This window comes from Octopus bimaculoides, chromosome 9 (genome assembly GCF_046866305.1).
Source record: "Octopus bimaculoides isolate indiv1 chromosome 9, ASM4686630v1, whole genome shotgun sequence".
Taxonomy (NCBI): Eukaryota; Metazoa; Mollusca; class Cephalopoda; order Octopoda; family Octopodidae; genus Octopus; species Octopus bimaculoides.
The window spans coordinates 45300680-45317441 of NC_142936.1; the positions used below are offsets into that span (position 1 = coordinate 45300680).

The 16762-nt window shown below is 38.2% G+C and overlaps 1 protein-coding gene across 4 annotated transcripts in view; it reads right to left on the reverse strand.

The window, feature by feature from the left end:
• Nucleotides 1–11403, reverse strand: part of LOC106873285 (protein timeless) — a 68843-nt gene extending 57440 nt beyond the window's left edge. The window contains exon 1 of one of the 4 annotated variants that reach the window (XM_089357493.1): nucleotides 11210–11403. The gene's annotated coding sequence lies outside the window, so the exon portion shown is untranslated. Of the gene's footprint in view, nucleotides 1–3972; nucleotides 4340–11209 lie in introns of those variants that run through there. The other 3 variants (XM_089357495.1, XM_052970667.2, XM_014920595.3) reach the window with 3 other exon arrangements.
• Between the last annotated feature and the right edge of the window lie 5359 nt (nucleotides 11404–16762).

Here is a 16762-nt window from a genome sequence, read left to right on the forward strand (position 1 = left end):
CGGTTTCCAGTGTAGAGGTGTGGAAATGAATAAGAGAATATAGGAGAGAGAGGGAAAAAAGAGCAAAAGTAATCAAAGAGAGAGTGAATGGGTGGCTGTGAGAGGAATCGAAAGAGAAGGAATAGTGAGTAAATGAGAGAGGAAGGGGAGCGAATATGACGTAAGCGTGAGAAAAGGAGGAGGAGGAAGAGTATAAAGTCGCAAGTGGCTACCGACTAAAAACGTGCAGTGACAACACGTGTTGAGTAAAATAGGTCGATTGAGTAGAGATGATATAATAATAAAGGAGGTGGCGGGATGGTTGATTGCAGTTGATATTGCTGAGAATTTTAAGAATAAAAAACAACGATTCTAGCTTTATCTATGTAAATACATATCTCACAAAATGATTCCATTTGGCTATATTATATATATATATATATATATATATATATATATATATATATATGTTGTTGTACTTGGGGATGGTCATATTGCCAGTTTAGCCAATAAAAACACACGCACTGTATATTTGGTGTTAATTTGCTTCAGCTTTATATTACATTAATCCTAATCTTATTTCGGCCAGAGTTCTTTCGTCACACTTCTGTGACCTCATCAGTGGTCCATTGTTTCCTCATCAGTGGTCCTCTTTTAACTCAATTTCTTTAATCTGCCGAAGCCATTGCGGCATTTCATATCTTACCTGTACGTGAGCAAACATCCATCTTTATGTTTTAGAATTCCCATTAGAATTAACACAATCTAAAAAATTAGCAACTTCAGTCCTTTCATTGATTCTATCTAGTTCTCTCTCTCTCTCACTAATATGTGTATATGTTTATACACACACGCACTCTCGCACATACATACGCTAATTGGACAGGTGTACTGAGAAAGGAACGTTTCAGCAGGTCACATAGGCTAGCAGTAGCGTTGAGAGTCAAAATACACACACACCACACACAATGTATGTGTGTGCGCGTGAATATATATATATATGTGAGTGTGTGTATGTATATATCTGAGCATTACGTGTTTATGTAAATGTGTGTATGTGTGTGTGTGTAAATATATATTTATATGTATAAGCCTGAGCCCCAGCATGGCCTGAAACAAGTAAAGAATATGAATATATATATATATATATATATATATATATATATATATATATATATATATATATATATATATATATATATATATATATATATATATATATATATATATATATATATAATAAGGATAAAGTCATTATTTAATGAATTTATCGGTGGCAAGCATACTAAAATACCATAATGTTTAATTTATATTAAAATTACAATTGAATAATTATTTTATAAATCCTCGCTGTCTATTTTCCTCGCATACGACCTTGTGGTAGTGGCGTAAAAATTTTAGTGGTTTAATAAACCATTTGAGGTCTATTTCTAGCAGACTGGCGTTTATTCAATGCCCTTATTGTGATTATAATATAAATTTATAAAAATATATATTTGCGTGTGATTGTGTGCATGAATGTACGTATATCCATTTGTATATGTGTATATACACGTATACCCATATGTGTGAATATATATATATATATATATTTGTTTTGCAAGATTTTTGATGTGAAATCGTGTGTTGAAACAGATGTTGTTGTACTTGGGGATGGTCATATTGCCAGTTTAGTCAATAAAAACACACGCACTGTATATTTGGTGTTAATTTGCTTCAGCTTTATATTACATTAATCCTAATCTTATTTCGGCCAGAGTTCTTTCGTCACACTTCTGTGACCTCATCAGTGGTCCTTTGTTTCCTTCCTTCTTATGTGTGTCTCACCTTGCTAGATATCAGCCTCCCTAGTTTTTATTCTTTAAGCAAGAAAAGGAATGGCACTTCCGAAGAACTTATTTTTTCCAGTGACTCTGAGAGCGGTCGGAGTCAAATAGGTTCCAAGACCTGGATCAAATGCTTGAAACAAACTAGACTCCGTCGCTAAAGGGTTTCAAACGCTTAAGATTAGACCGGTGACGGATTATGTAGCTTTGAACAGATTGGTAAGTGATAAGGGGATTATTGCACCACCATATCAGACACGTAAATGAAGTAATTTATAGATGACAGACTTCCCCAACAACTTACGTTAGCACTATTAGGGGTTTGCTGTTGAGTGAAATTTTGAAATAAGTTAAATAATTGGCATGGTGAGCTAAACATTTGGAGCGCGTTGTTATCTAATACAAATTAGATGTTGAGGCGAAAAGGATACACACAAACGTAATGAGTATTGTGTATGTGTACACACATATAAACATACATACATCTATATATATATATATATGTGTGTGTGTGTGTAGTTGAAATTTATAGAAAAACAAAAGACGAATACAGGTGTATGAACAACAAGCAGGTGTATTAGTTTGACGCTCGGGAATGTGAGAAAGTCTTTCACGTTTCGAGCCTTCGCTCTTCAACAGAAAGGAATAAGAGAAAATAAACAGAGAGAGAATAAAAAAAACAAACTTATGGATTTAGCGGTCATAATACATATATAATAATACTCAAACATACAAATATACATATATACATACATGTGTGTGTGTGTGTGTGCGCGCGCGCGCACAGACATACATATTTACATACACACCTTTGATTGCCTTTCTCTCTAGTAATTTACCTGTCAATTTCTTTCTGATACGCAAAAACACACGCATGTTTATATTTAGACGAAGTATATGCAGTAGAGAAATGTCAAGAGGTACACACATGCACACACACACACACACACACATCTACATATGTATTCACACGTATGTGTGTATATATATATTATGTATATACAATATGAATACATTTCTAATGACGGTGCCCCAGCATGGCGACAGCCGCTGGATGAAACTGCACACATATACATAAGTAATTCAGCCGCCGAAAGAGACTGTATGCTAGAAGTAGCAACCAAATTTCTTTCAAAAGAAAAAAAATGAAAAAGGAAGCACCCATTCGGTTCTAGCTGGAATACATGGGGAGATGACCACAACTGAATGTGTTCGATTATAAGGTCTGACCGATCAGGGATGAGGAGCCGAGGGTTTAATATGCACATACATAAATACACAAATACGTCTCATAATCAATAAAAATGAGACTATACAGGATTGCAATGTGCCTATATACAAATGAATTATATTACTGGAAAAGTTGAATAGAATTATAAATGACAATGAAAAATAATATCGAAGAGAAATCTGTTTTTAAAAGAATATTATTATTAAAAACATTACTGTCGCACCACGGATATATATATATATACACACAGGTTTCATATATTAAAACAAAATTGTATGAATAACAAATATTCTAGATGTTCGATATGCAGAATTACTACTGATTGCATCACAGTGTAATAGGTGAGTGCTTTGGAGACACTTGTAGCTTATATGTATTCTTCGATGTGTGACGGAATTATAGGTAGGTAGACCCCACGATCTACCCTCGTACGGGTTTTATCAAATGTAACTGGAAATCGAACAGAGGCTATGAGAAATAAGAATTTACCAACATAAATCTATTTATCCATTTCGCCACATGTATATATTATATTCTATTTTAGGGAGTTTATGGTACGCTACAATATTATATAAGATAAACACACGCGCACGCATATTGCATGACAATATAAAAATACGTCCGCTCAATTATCGTATGCTTTTCTGACTATGTGTATGTGTGTGTGTGTAGATAGATGGATAAAAGGTATACATATATTTGAAAATCATCATCCATAAAGCGCTTAACTCTACAGCTTAAGCGCTTTATGGACGCGCAACCCAGGGTAACCCCCATAGACCGGTCACAACTATTTTTTTAATCAAAATACTCAACTGTTCTATAACTTTGAGTGTGCTTCTCTTTCGGATTGATGATTTATTGACGAGATCTCCATTGTGACGGATCGTATAATCATACCAACACAGTTATTTATATAATTAAAAGTTTACTTACATGAAAGTATCCGGGGAGCGTAATGTATAAACCCGGGAAGAAAAAAGCAAGAATTATAAAAGATCAGTTCAAATTATAAAAACAGAAAAGTTTTTATATTTATATTGTTAAATTGTGTATGTCCGTATAGTTGCATTCTGTTTTGAAAGTAATGAGGATCCGAATAAAAGTACAAATATTGTGAGTTAGCGCAAGAAGCGCAATAGACATATATATCAGCGGACTGCTGGTAACGTTATGATGAGAGAATGAATGTAAGAGGAGGTACAAGAGGAGTAGGCTGAGGGAGGGTAAACAATAATGATTATGTAGGCGAAGAGGAGTGAAGGGGAGGTAGCAGTTGTTGCCACTGCTGATAATCATGAATGGAGACGGGGGAAAAAAACGTATTATTATAATATTGGATAACAAATAAATAAATATATGTGTATGCTCACACACACACTAATATGTTATACAATTTTATACATATATATATATATATATATATATATATATATATATATATCTTTATACGACATTAATATGTATACATACACACGTTTTAGGCATATGCCCGGCAATTTTGAGGGAAGCAGAGTATCGATACCATCGACTCAGTACATAACTGGTACTTTTTTTACCACCCGATCAAATATTTACCTGTATATATGTACGTATTATATTGTCTTATATTATATATCATATATATTATATTAAATTAAATTATAGGTAAATATTTACTTATTATATTATAGGTAAATTTTTACTTATATTACATTTTTTGATGCAATATTGTTATATAAATTTATTTGGATTAAGAAAGAATTTTTAACGTCAAGACACTTCTACTTCAGTGAACATAATAATGGTGATTCGTTTTTAGACATTGTTACTATGCATATCTATTTATAGCTAGTTGAGTTTATCAAGCAGAAGGTACACGAGACCGTATAGTCTCATGGCACGCAAACAGTCGATAATATTGTTCAAATAGCTGTTTTCAAATTGACAATTATTTTATCGATCTCTGTATGTCGAATATAAGACGTAAGCAGCACCGGTTTGAAAGCGGTGTAAACGAATTTGTGTGTGTATGTATGTATGTATGTTCCTGGACTAGCTCTGTTGTGCGCCAACAGATGGCAGCACAGAGTGAGACCTAGCTGTGACCTTCATGAGGCAGTGTGCCGAGTAACATCGCTGTTAACTTCTCAAGTTGTGAAATTTGTGTTTTTGTTATCACGTGTATACTGTGGTCTGCGATTTTGTCATGGACGACAGGAAGTTGGAACTTCCTGAGCCAGCGTGAAATTTTGTGTTAAACTTGGGAAGTCTGCTGCAGAGACATTGAATAAGCTTCGAGAAGCCTACGGCGATGAGGCAATGGGTCGTACGCAATGTTTCGAGTGGCACGAGTGCTTCAAAAGCGGAAGAACGTCCCTGGAAAATGATGAGCGATCTGGAAGACCTGCCACGAGCGTCAACCCTAAAAATGTGGAGAAAATACATCAGCTTGTGCATGAGGATCGTCGGAGGACAATCATTGACATTGCTGATGTTGTTGGTCTATCGTATGGGACTGTGCATCGATCCTAACGTCTGAATTGAACATGCAGTGTGTCTCTGCCAAGTTTTCCCCCCGGCTGTTGACCACTGAGCAGAAAACGTTGAGTCGAAGTCTGTCAAGATCTCCGTCAGCGTACCGCTGATGACTCATCCTTTATGTCGAGGATCATCACCAGTGATGAGAGTTGGGTCTACGGGTTCGACATTGAGACGAAGCAGCAGTCGTCACTATGGAAGACACGACAGAGGCGCAGCTCAATCAAGAGCATGCTCATCGTTTTTTTTTTCGACATCCGCGGTATTGTGCATTGAGAATTCGTCCCCTAGGGTCAGACCATCAATCGAGAGCTCTACTGTGACGTTGTGAAGCGTTTGAGAGAGGGCATTCGGCGAAAGCGACTGGACCTGGGGAGCGCGAAGCATTGGATTTTTCACGACGACAATGCATCCCTGTCACCGAGCTCTCCTCACTTGCGAGTTTCTCGCCAAAAACAACATGGGTTCGCTTCCGCACCCGCCCTATTCGCCAGATTTAGTACTTGTGGACTACCATCTCTTCCCCAAAAATGCAACTCAAAGGTCACCGTTTTAACACTGGTTGTCGAGATCCAGAGCGTATCGCAGAAGGTCCTCGACTCGCTTTCGGAAAACGACTTCCAGGCCGGATTCCAAAAGTGGCAGGAATGCTGGGACCGGTGTACTGCTGCGCAAGGTGACTATTTCGAAAAAGATGATGTTAAAACTTAGGTAAATAAGTTATTTTTTTATTAAACATAACAAGTCCAGGAACTTTTTGATACCACATCGTATGTATGTATGTATGTGTAGTGAAACTACCTATCGCCATTATATACAAAACTACTATCGCCATTATATACAAACAAACCATCTTCTCACTATTATATATAAACAAGCGCGGGCGTAGTAGAAAACATCTTTCCCTGTCATCACATGACTGATTATTATTTGAAGCGGCAACTGCTTCGTACCGTTCCCGCCAGAACGCAAACTGACCAACCGTGGCCCCTAATAAGGTCACGTGATAGAGTATTTTTCTGGTGCCTTTGGGAGCCTACCATCAACTATAAATAGCCTAAATTCAGCGGCAAAATTCGTCTCGGTTCAGATCTCTTAGGGACCTGTTCTGTGTACCACACAGCAGCAGCAGCAGCCAGCGACAACAGGCACAGCTTCGTTCAACTACAACAAGCACAGCAGCAACACGACTCTACGACTACTACCACCAGCATCGCCACCAGCGTCAACACCACTTCAACTACGAACTACAAGATTCGCCACCGACGTCGCCAATATCATTAACATGATTTCTACGTACTACAGCTAACCAAACTACCGCGGCACATCTCTCTTCGATTCTGTTTGGTGATTCATCTTCACCACGATAAATAACAGACAAGAACCTAGCCTGCGACGAACATCTGTATAACAAGAACCAAGCCCGGCATGGAAGCCCTAACATCACAACGAGTGATCGTCCTGCCACACACACGCCTCAACTTCTTACATACAGACTCTTCCTATTGTGTACTCAACAAACCGGCAAATGCTCACACGTGTTATTGACTCCTTCTATCTGCTGTATCTCACGCATACACATACATGTATCACTTACACACACTCTTTTCTTTATACGACGGCCTGTCTTTTATTATGTTTTAATATGTCGCATTCACACTCACACACAGACATACATTTTAATGTCACAATAAATATTTCTGTTATTCATTTCATACGGTTGTGTTTATCGTCTTTCATTACTGGTCATTTACGAATTCACTATGTTATCGTAGTATAACATATATGTATATCATCTTTGATATAATTTTTGTGTTCGACCGTGTGACGCGTTTAAATAAAAGGAGTCCTGTTTTTCCATTCGTCACCATTTCTCCTTTTGGGTTCGCACGGTCGTTCTTACATATGTATGTTTTTACGTTTCTGTATTTGTTTTGCAAGATTCAGTGCGTGTGTTTAGTTGGTAAAATACGACCATCCCCAAGTATAACAATATGTATATTTTCTTTTTCTTTTATCAATTTATGGCTAATTTTGACCAGCCACTTGCTTAGTAACTAGTTGTGAACATGGTGAAAGAACAAGACAAGCTGCTTTGTCTTGTTCAACACCCGTTAAATCTGAAGAATGTCTTGCAGATTTTTAATGTCCCTAGATATTGTGGTCATATATAGCGTATGAATTAAGGAGTTGCATTCTATCCCCAAGAACCTAATTTCAACTATACTCTGCTTCGGGCGGGTTGGTACGTATCCTATTGTCCCAATAAAAATGGGCATGAAACTGAAAGTGTATCTTGGATACTGGATTTGCAAACTCCTTATCAATGGTCCATAGACGTTTACTTTCTCCTGTATTCATCTGACCACATTGGTGTCAAGAAGGCCGCTGATTTCAACAACAGAGCATACTTTTCCTTGCGATCTACACAACAATATTCTTTTGACCCATTGCTCTCAATATAGACAACTTCGTTTGTTGGTGTTTTCTTTTTTCTTATCCTGTTATAGACTGTTTTAGCCACTGTATCATGCTTCATGGGAAGATAATATCTAGAAGGTATTCTTTTGTGGTTGGCAATAATGCAAGCCCGTCGCCAGACTTTAGTGCCTGGAAGTGCTTCAGAATATTCTGGGTGGGCACTAATTTGCAATAATGCTAAAGTGAAGTCACTAAAGTGGAGTAAATCTGGGGGTGGATCATTGAATAGTGAGGAGCCAGTGACGTCCAGTGCACCCACTTAGAGACGGACATGCAATAATGTAATTAGTGTCTTCAATTTCAGTTTTGCACAACCTACATTTGTTGTTTGCAGTGGTGGCTCGTGGATAAAATTAGTAGGGGTGTTGCTTCAGAAAAATTTTGTCCGTTGTTTTAATATTGTGTAAAAGGAAACAAACGTTTAAAAAGAAAATCTATACATAAACTTGATCAGTTCGCGTTTTAGCCACTACCGGGTAGTGTGTTTAATTTGTTCACTGAACACCGCCGCAAATACCCCCTTGTTTTTCAAAAATCCCCGCTAAATCACAAAATAAAGGGAGTGTGGAATCTGCCCTATTTTTCAAATCCTGGCAGCAACACTGTAGCTGGAAGCAGGATATTAATCTAATTCTACATTTTATAACATTCAAGAAGATAAACATGTTCTTAAGCACAACACACCCGGAGTCAAAAAGAAACACTACCTTTCACCAACATACCAGGGTCAGCACTGCGTGAACCAAGAGCTCTCTTACTCCCTAGTGTGCAGCTTCCTATCTCGGACATGTGAGTATATGCACAACAGCCAAGCAAGTAAACCTAAATGTGTATAGGCTACTCTCATAATGGAATATCCACTCTTCTAACTGGAATGGGCCATCATATATACCAGTGCTCCACAAGCAGAAAACTAGAGAGAGCCTCGACCGCCACACTGCAAAGTGTTCCTCACCGCCGCAACCGAACGCAGCGACATCGGCAACTACAGCTTGGCAGCAACGAATACAGTCAGTCACTCTCTACCTCTCTTTCACTGGCTTACTAGCATCTTCTCTCTATTAACTACTGCTGAGAACGAGAGGGTATATATAAGTTTTACCCTATCAACTTTATGAATTTCTCTCTCACATCGATATCTAGCAGACACACCTACCCGTCGTGGTTTGGCATTCCGAAAAATTAACGGAGAATGAAATTTGGTTTTAACAACTTCGCCACTGTCCTTCTTTTCTGGAGTCATCTTCATCTACCACTCCGTTACAGGTTTACAACAGACGCAGAATACGAATCCCGCAGACAATGACCTTTTCCCGTTTTCTTCTATATTTGATATACGAGGGTCGAACCAAAAGCAATGCAAATATAGGCATAACTTTTTTTTATTAACTGAAACAAATCGTTCGGATGGCTCATAGTTGATAGAAAAACTCTTCTGCGTTGTAGGAAAATAATCGATTTCAAGCAGAAGGACCGTGCTGCCATCGAGTTCTTGACGAAGGAGGGGTTACAGGCTGTTCAACATCAAGAGAAAGTTCTAGATTGTATATTGAGACAACATCATTGACAAGAGCTATGAGAACAGATGAATGAAGTTTAAAGAAGGGGAAACCAGCAGTGTGGACAAACCAAACAATGGAAGAGCATCATCTGTGACCACTGATACGAATTGTCTACGAGTGGACGAATAGTTTCGCGCAGACAGACGAGTCGCAGTCCTTGCCGCACAACTGGACTTTGGTCACAGTGTATTGCAGAAGATGGTGGAAGATTTTCGATATCGAAAAGTCAACACAAAGTAGGTACCTCAGCAGTTGGTTTCTGATTTGAATGAGAGAAGGTGGAAGTCTGTTATGATCTGCTGGAACTTTTTGAAGTCAGTAAAGGAATCAGAGTGACGGGAGCACAAAGGTGACAGAAGAGAGTATTAATGAAAGAGAAAGTGAGAGGACGATAAAGAGTGCAATAGATGAAAGAATGGGGGAATGAGATGAAAGAATGGGGGAATGATAGAGTTACATGATTGCTTCTAAAAATATTGAATAGAAATAGTTTGAGCGGCTGCTCTATGTTACCCAATTCTTCACAGCCACTTTCAGCTCGTTGGTATCATCAATTCGTTGATTCCGATGACTGTCTCCGAAGAATTAAACCGAAAAAGTGTAAGCCGAAGAGCACCAGATCCGAGCTGGACCGTCGACCAGCCTTTTTTTGACTGATTTGAACCTAAAGATGTATGTGGTCATACATGGTGAGGAGAGCTAGTGATGTGTAGGAACAGAGTAATAGAAAATGATTTATACCAATGTTGAGTTATAGAAAACAGAGTAATGTGTGAGAGTGTGCTGCTAAGTGAGTGTCAGTAATAAGAGATGGGAGAGGAAGTAACGGGAAAGAAAAGGTGAATATGAAGAGATCTAATGCGATGTACCTCGCTTCACAGGTGATGTGATGAGAGAAATAGGATTATAGTATGGCAGCACGTTGATGGAAGGGTGGTAAGAGATAGAAAAGAGAGTACCGAAGAGTACCGAATGGTATACAGAGACTTAATGTGAACATAATGGTCGAAAAAGACTGAAATATGGATACTATACATCTCGGTCGCCACCTCTGCCATGACCAACTTCTTCACGTTCTTTTTTTCCATGGCTGCTTTAGTTGGTCTGGTCGTTGGCGCTGCGCTGCATGTCACGGTACTGCGTTATTTAGTTATCTATTTATTATGTCTCTTCCTCTCCTTTTCTCTCTCCCCATATATATATATATATATATATATATATATATATATATATATATATATATATACATATATATACATATATATATATAAGCTAAATTTAAGGGTATATAAATACTTATTTCTTTGTTGCCCACAAGGGGCTAAACATAGAGGGGACAAACAAGGACAGACAAAGGGATGAAGTCGATTACATCGACCCCAGTGGGTAACTGGTACTTAATTTATCGACCCCGAAAGGATGAAAGGCAAAGTCGACCTCGGCGGAATTTGAACTCAGAACGCTACGGCAGACGAAATACTGCTAAGCATTTCACCCGGCGCGCTAATGTTTCTGCCTGCTATAATCGGAGCCATCGTTCCCAAACCACCAGTAACTCACTATTAGGATACATACGGGCAATGCAATGAACATAGGAGAAACAGGCTTACCTTGCGTGAAATATATAAGTAAGGAATGTATATTTCAATATCAATTGATTTTACCCTCTGTATGACAAACATGCTCTGGGATCGTCAGTTGAAAATGACATTTTTAACATCGATTTCTGAAATATTCATCACATTACCTCGTACGCGTTCTTTACTTTAAACGCCACTGCGTCATTTAAAACGAAAACTATTGTGAACCAGTATAAATTTAAATAAAGAAGTATTATTACTGTTATTAATGAAAATAATAAGGTGGCTAGCAAGTTTACAACTTTACAGGCAAAATATAAGCTAAATTTAAAGAGTCAGTAGGGTATATAAATACCACTTGCTATAATCGGAGCCATCGTTCCCAAACCACTAGTAACTCACCATTAAGATACACACAGACAATGCAATGAACATAGGAGAAACAGGCTTACTTTGCGTGGAATACATAAACTGAACCACAAAAGAAACGTCGCACACACTAAAAAGAAACCGGTTTATTAACAGGCTGCTATAGCATTGACTGAAAAGTGCTAATTAAGAAACCGTTCTTTCCTAATGATAAAACGTTTCTTGAAACATGTTTGACGTCGCATGGTGTCACGTGACGATGGAGTGTCCTGGATTCAAAGAGTGTCCTGGATTCAATATCTCGTGTGACCACCGTTAGCGTTGATTATCGCCAGATTTCTGGTTGAGGGCAATCTCGCCCCATATGATGCTCTATCCTCCGCATGAGTCTCTCTCTACCACACAGCCATTCTCCAAACACTAGCTCAGCCATCTGCCACAGAAATGCAATATCGACTTTCGTCAGAGAAGACTACAGTCCTCCACTGCTGATATCGCCAGTTCTGACGTTTTTGAGCCCACTGCAGACATGCCCGTCGATGACGATCCGTGAGGATTGGGCTTCTAGCCGGACGTCGACAAGACAGATTGAAAGATCTCAGCCGATGGCGAATTGTCTCTGCACAAATTAGGTCTGTGGTGTATCCCTATGATCTGCCTAGCTGATTCCGTTGCCCTCCGGAATCGGTCCTGTAAGTGCTGTCGGTGCAGGTGGAGATCTTGAAGTGCCGTTGCAACCCTCGGTCGGCCACTGCATGAACGATCATTCGTGCTGTTTGCAGCATTGTATCGTTCCCTCAGCCACTCAATTGTTTTAATACTGCAGTTCAAGTCATTAGGAATAACCCATGGACGTTGACCAGCATGGAGACGTCCGATGGCTTGCTCCCTCTGATTTCGTGTCAGCCTTGGCATGCTTGCTGCGTTCGGGAAACGAATTTGTTCTTTATTAACAATTTAGTTGAACATAGAGTGGACAATACAAAAAAAGGGGGTCGGGGGATCTAATGATAAAACAACATGAGAGACACACAAAAATTAATGATACTATATAAAAATTAAAAAAAACGAATGAAAAGCAAAAAGGAGACAGACGAAATACCTCTAAGCATTTCACCCGGCGTGCTAATGATTCTGCCAGCCTTACTGTTCTATATAACGATTTCAAATTTTAGCACAGGGTTAGATTTTAAGACTCATTTTAGCACTTTTTGAGGGGAGGAGTAAGTCGATCACATCTACCCCAGCATTCAAACTGGTACTTATTTTCTCCACCCGGAAAGGATGAAAGGCAAAGTCGATATCTGCGGAATTTGTACTCAGAGCACGAAGACGGACGAAATGTCGCAAAGCATTTTGCCCGGCACGGTAAACGATTCTGACAACTCTTCGCCTTGCTGTATTATATAATTAGATTTCATAGAGTTAAAGCTGGTTAAAAGATTATATGATGACATTAACTCATCTTTTTATATATCTTATATTGGAATTAATATATCTAAACACATATGAAAATATGTATTTTATATGGAGAAGGAAAAAAAACGCATTTGTACTTGAGAATGAGATATCGCACCACATGATTTTACTAATTATGAAACGGATAATGCAATAATACAATGGTGTTGTTTGGATTCTCCGGGGTATGTTGTATGGGATGTTAGATTTTAAAACTCATTTTTGCGCAATAAAGTTGTAAATGTCTTTCTATTTAATTTATTTAAAAAGTGGAGGCGCAATGGCCCAGTGGTTAGGGCAGCGGACTCGTGGTCATAGGATCGCGGTTTCGATTACCTGACCGGGCGTTGTGAGTGTTTATTGAGTGAAAACACCTAAAGCTCCACGAGGCTCCGGCAGGGGATGGTGGCGAACCCTGCTGTACTCTTTCACCACAACTTTCTCTCGCTCTTACTTCCTGTTTCTCCTGTAATTCAAAGGGTCAGCCTTGTCACACTGTGTCACACTGAATATCCCCGAGAACTACGTTAAGGGTACACGTGTCTGTGGAGTGCTCAGCCACTTGTACGTTAATTTCACGAGCAGGCTGTTCCGTTGATCGGATCAACTGGAACCCTCGACGTCGTAAGCGACGGAGTGCCAACATTTAAAAAGTGTTTGTGATGGATAAATCAAAAAAATTGGTCATAAATTCCATTTATGGAGGGTCAGATGAATTTGCGACGGTTCCACGACATAGTAGTACCTTATTTAAGCATGTTCTTGTCATAAGCATAGAATTATATTAGTTCACTTGTAATTATCTTTTAGCTGACCCACTGAATGTTTAATTTGGATTGGATGAACCTTTTAGCCATTTGTCAAAAGCAATTTTAAAGATGTCTTGGTTGAAAATTAATGGTATTTATGGTTAGGCGAATGTATATGAGTAAAAGAGTAAATAGGTTTTAGCGATAGTGGATTGTATCATTCTGTTTTTCTTTTCCTGTGATTGTCTGAAGGGTTCTGAGTATTTTGATAATATTGTAATTTCTCAGTGAATCCTTTGATGTAGTATTCCGAATTTTCCAAAATTATTTCTTCATTTAAAGATGACTTGGAGATTTTTAGGAATATACTTTTGATTGCGTTGTAAACAATGTTTACTGGTGATTGGATAATTGTTGTGTGCATATGTGTGCTAGTATGCTTTTTTCATAGGGCCAGAGCATCGAGCTAAATAAATGGTGGCATCTAAGAAATTAATTACTTTTTAGCGGGCTTTCGCTGTAATACTAAATCCTAACTCTTCAAGACTGAAATTGCTTTCGAAAAATAATAAAACTATCATCCACGTTTAAACCACAAGATATGAAAGGGTAATAGCTTGTATAAATATCCTTACAGGGCTCCCACTTCTACCTTCATCTTATGTTCACTTCAAGGTTTCAGTATTTTGCTTTTTATCCAAAAAGTGTTCTTAAAAAAAGGAGGGACTTTCTAGCCTAAAATATTGTTTCACTATCAGATGGCTTAGTAGATAATAGTTTTGGCAAAACGAATAGCATTATTCAAGTTAGATTTAGTGATGGGCGGCTAATAATCGCGTATATCAAATTGAAAAAAGTAACATTCTTTCATATTTTGAATTGAATTAAATCAGTTTATTACGGAAGTTGAATTGTACCGCAGGAATATAGGTGATAGATGCTTAATCTTAGATTCTAGTTACAGCACCGATGTCTGATTTTGAAAGATTAATGAAAGCACTGAACTTGTGTCTTTTAGAGTAATATATAATTTTCTGCACATTACTTCCAAAAGTTAGTGATTAATATGGTTTATATCCAGCTTGAACGTTTATAAGTTTTCAACATCATCATCATCATCATCATCTCCCCCTCCTCTTTATTCTATTATAATTCGATTCACATCAAGGATACATCATAGGTATGTGAATCGACTCCAGTACTTGATTGGTACTTTAATTTATAGACGTCAAGAGGATGAAAGGCACAGCTAATCTCGGCAGAAATTCTACTCAGAATGTAAAGAACTGCAATGAAATAACAACGTAAGACCTACCAGTTTTGCCATTTCACCGCCTGCGTCAAAGCTGGCAAGAAAAATTACAGAAAGATAATTCAAAAGAATTGAAGTATGGCGTTGATGGTTTGGGCAACTTGGTTAGTACTGAACCTTGACAATGATGAACATTAGTGGCGATAAACAGAGAAGAGTCTGATGTTTTGGATGGGCCCAGTGGAAGGTGTATGGAGCTAGCTAGTTCAGAGAAATAGAAACCGTTGTAGTAGCCATGGAATGGAAAATGTTGAAACAACATGCCTCTGGACCACAGGCTATAGGCATGGTTGGATTATCTATCAAGTAAAATAGTTACGCACTAAGCAATGAGGGAACTGCAGAGTATTTTTTTTCTGTTGACATATTTAGCACGATGCAATAATTATTTCTACTCTAGGCACAAGGCCTTGAAAATTTTTGGGGAAGGGGGCTAGACGATTATATCGACCACCGTATGTAACTGGTACTTATTTCATCGACCCGACCCAGAAAAAAGGAAATGCAAAGTCGACCACGGCAGAAATTGAACTCAGAACGTATTGGCGGGCGAAATACCGCTAACCATTTTGCCCGCCGTGCTAACGATTCTGCCAGCTTGCCGCTTTGACGATGCAATAATAATGGCGCTTCTATGGTACACGTGGAAGCAGTGACATACCGTTGATATTTTTAGGTTACATGCAATGGACTTTAAAAAAATCTCCTTCCAATATCCTGTTTGTAAAAATTTTATCCATATTAATTATTTCAAACTAAGTTACTTGTTAATCGCTGGTAGGGACACCGTATATTATGCAACTACTATATACTACAAAGGATATTAAAGGCTTATAAGTTAATACTGTGTCCTGCCTGTGTTAGCAGTGCGATTCAATAACTTTTTAAAGTTATCTCTACAAATTTTCTATAAAAATATATAAAACTGGTATACCCAATTGTGTTACACCGTGGTTATTTAAGCAATGTGTTCGGAGATGGTTAATGGGCTGAATGTGGTGCTGAAGTAGGAGCAATATCTCCTGAAATATGCATATACACCCTTTACCATTTCTCTATCTTCGATCGCATTGATTACTTAGACGGATTCGTATACGAAACGTAACTTTCAGTGCTGGCTCTTATTTCTGTACAAAATCTTTGGTGATAACTTTAAAAAGTAAACTACTAGGCGCAGGAGTGGCTGTGTGGTAAGTACCTTGCTTACCAACCACATGGTTCCGGGTTCAGTCCCACTGCGTGGCACCTTGGGCAAGTGTCTTCTACTATAGCCTCGGGCCGACCAAAGCCTTGTGAGTGGATTTGGTAGACGGAAACTGAAAGAAGCCTGTCGTATATATGTATATATATATGTATGTGTGTTTGTGTGTCTGTGTTTGTCCCCCCACCATCGCTTGACAACCGATGCTGGTGTGTTTACGTCCCCGTTACTTAGCGGTTCGGCAAAAAGAGACCGATAGAATAAGGGATCTATTTTAAAACGGGGGCCACATTTTTCATTAATGTTTTACGTAGTGTTTTTGGTACGGAAAGACTTTCAAACTTCGTATACTTATCTATTTTGTGTTATAGAACAGAAAAATATTTTTGTATTCGAATTTATTTCATGTAAAAAATTGTCTTATTTCGATAATTTCAACCAATCACTGACACGTATTCAGTTATTTACATTTACTCCTTTGGCTGATTAAGCGA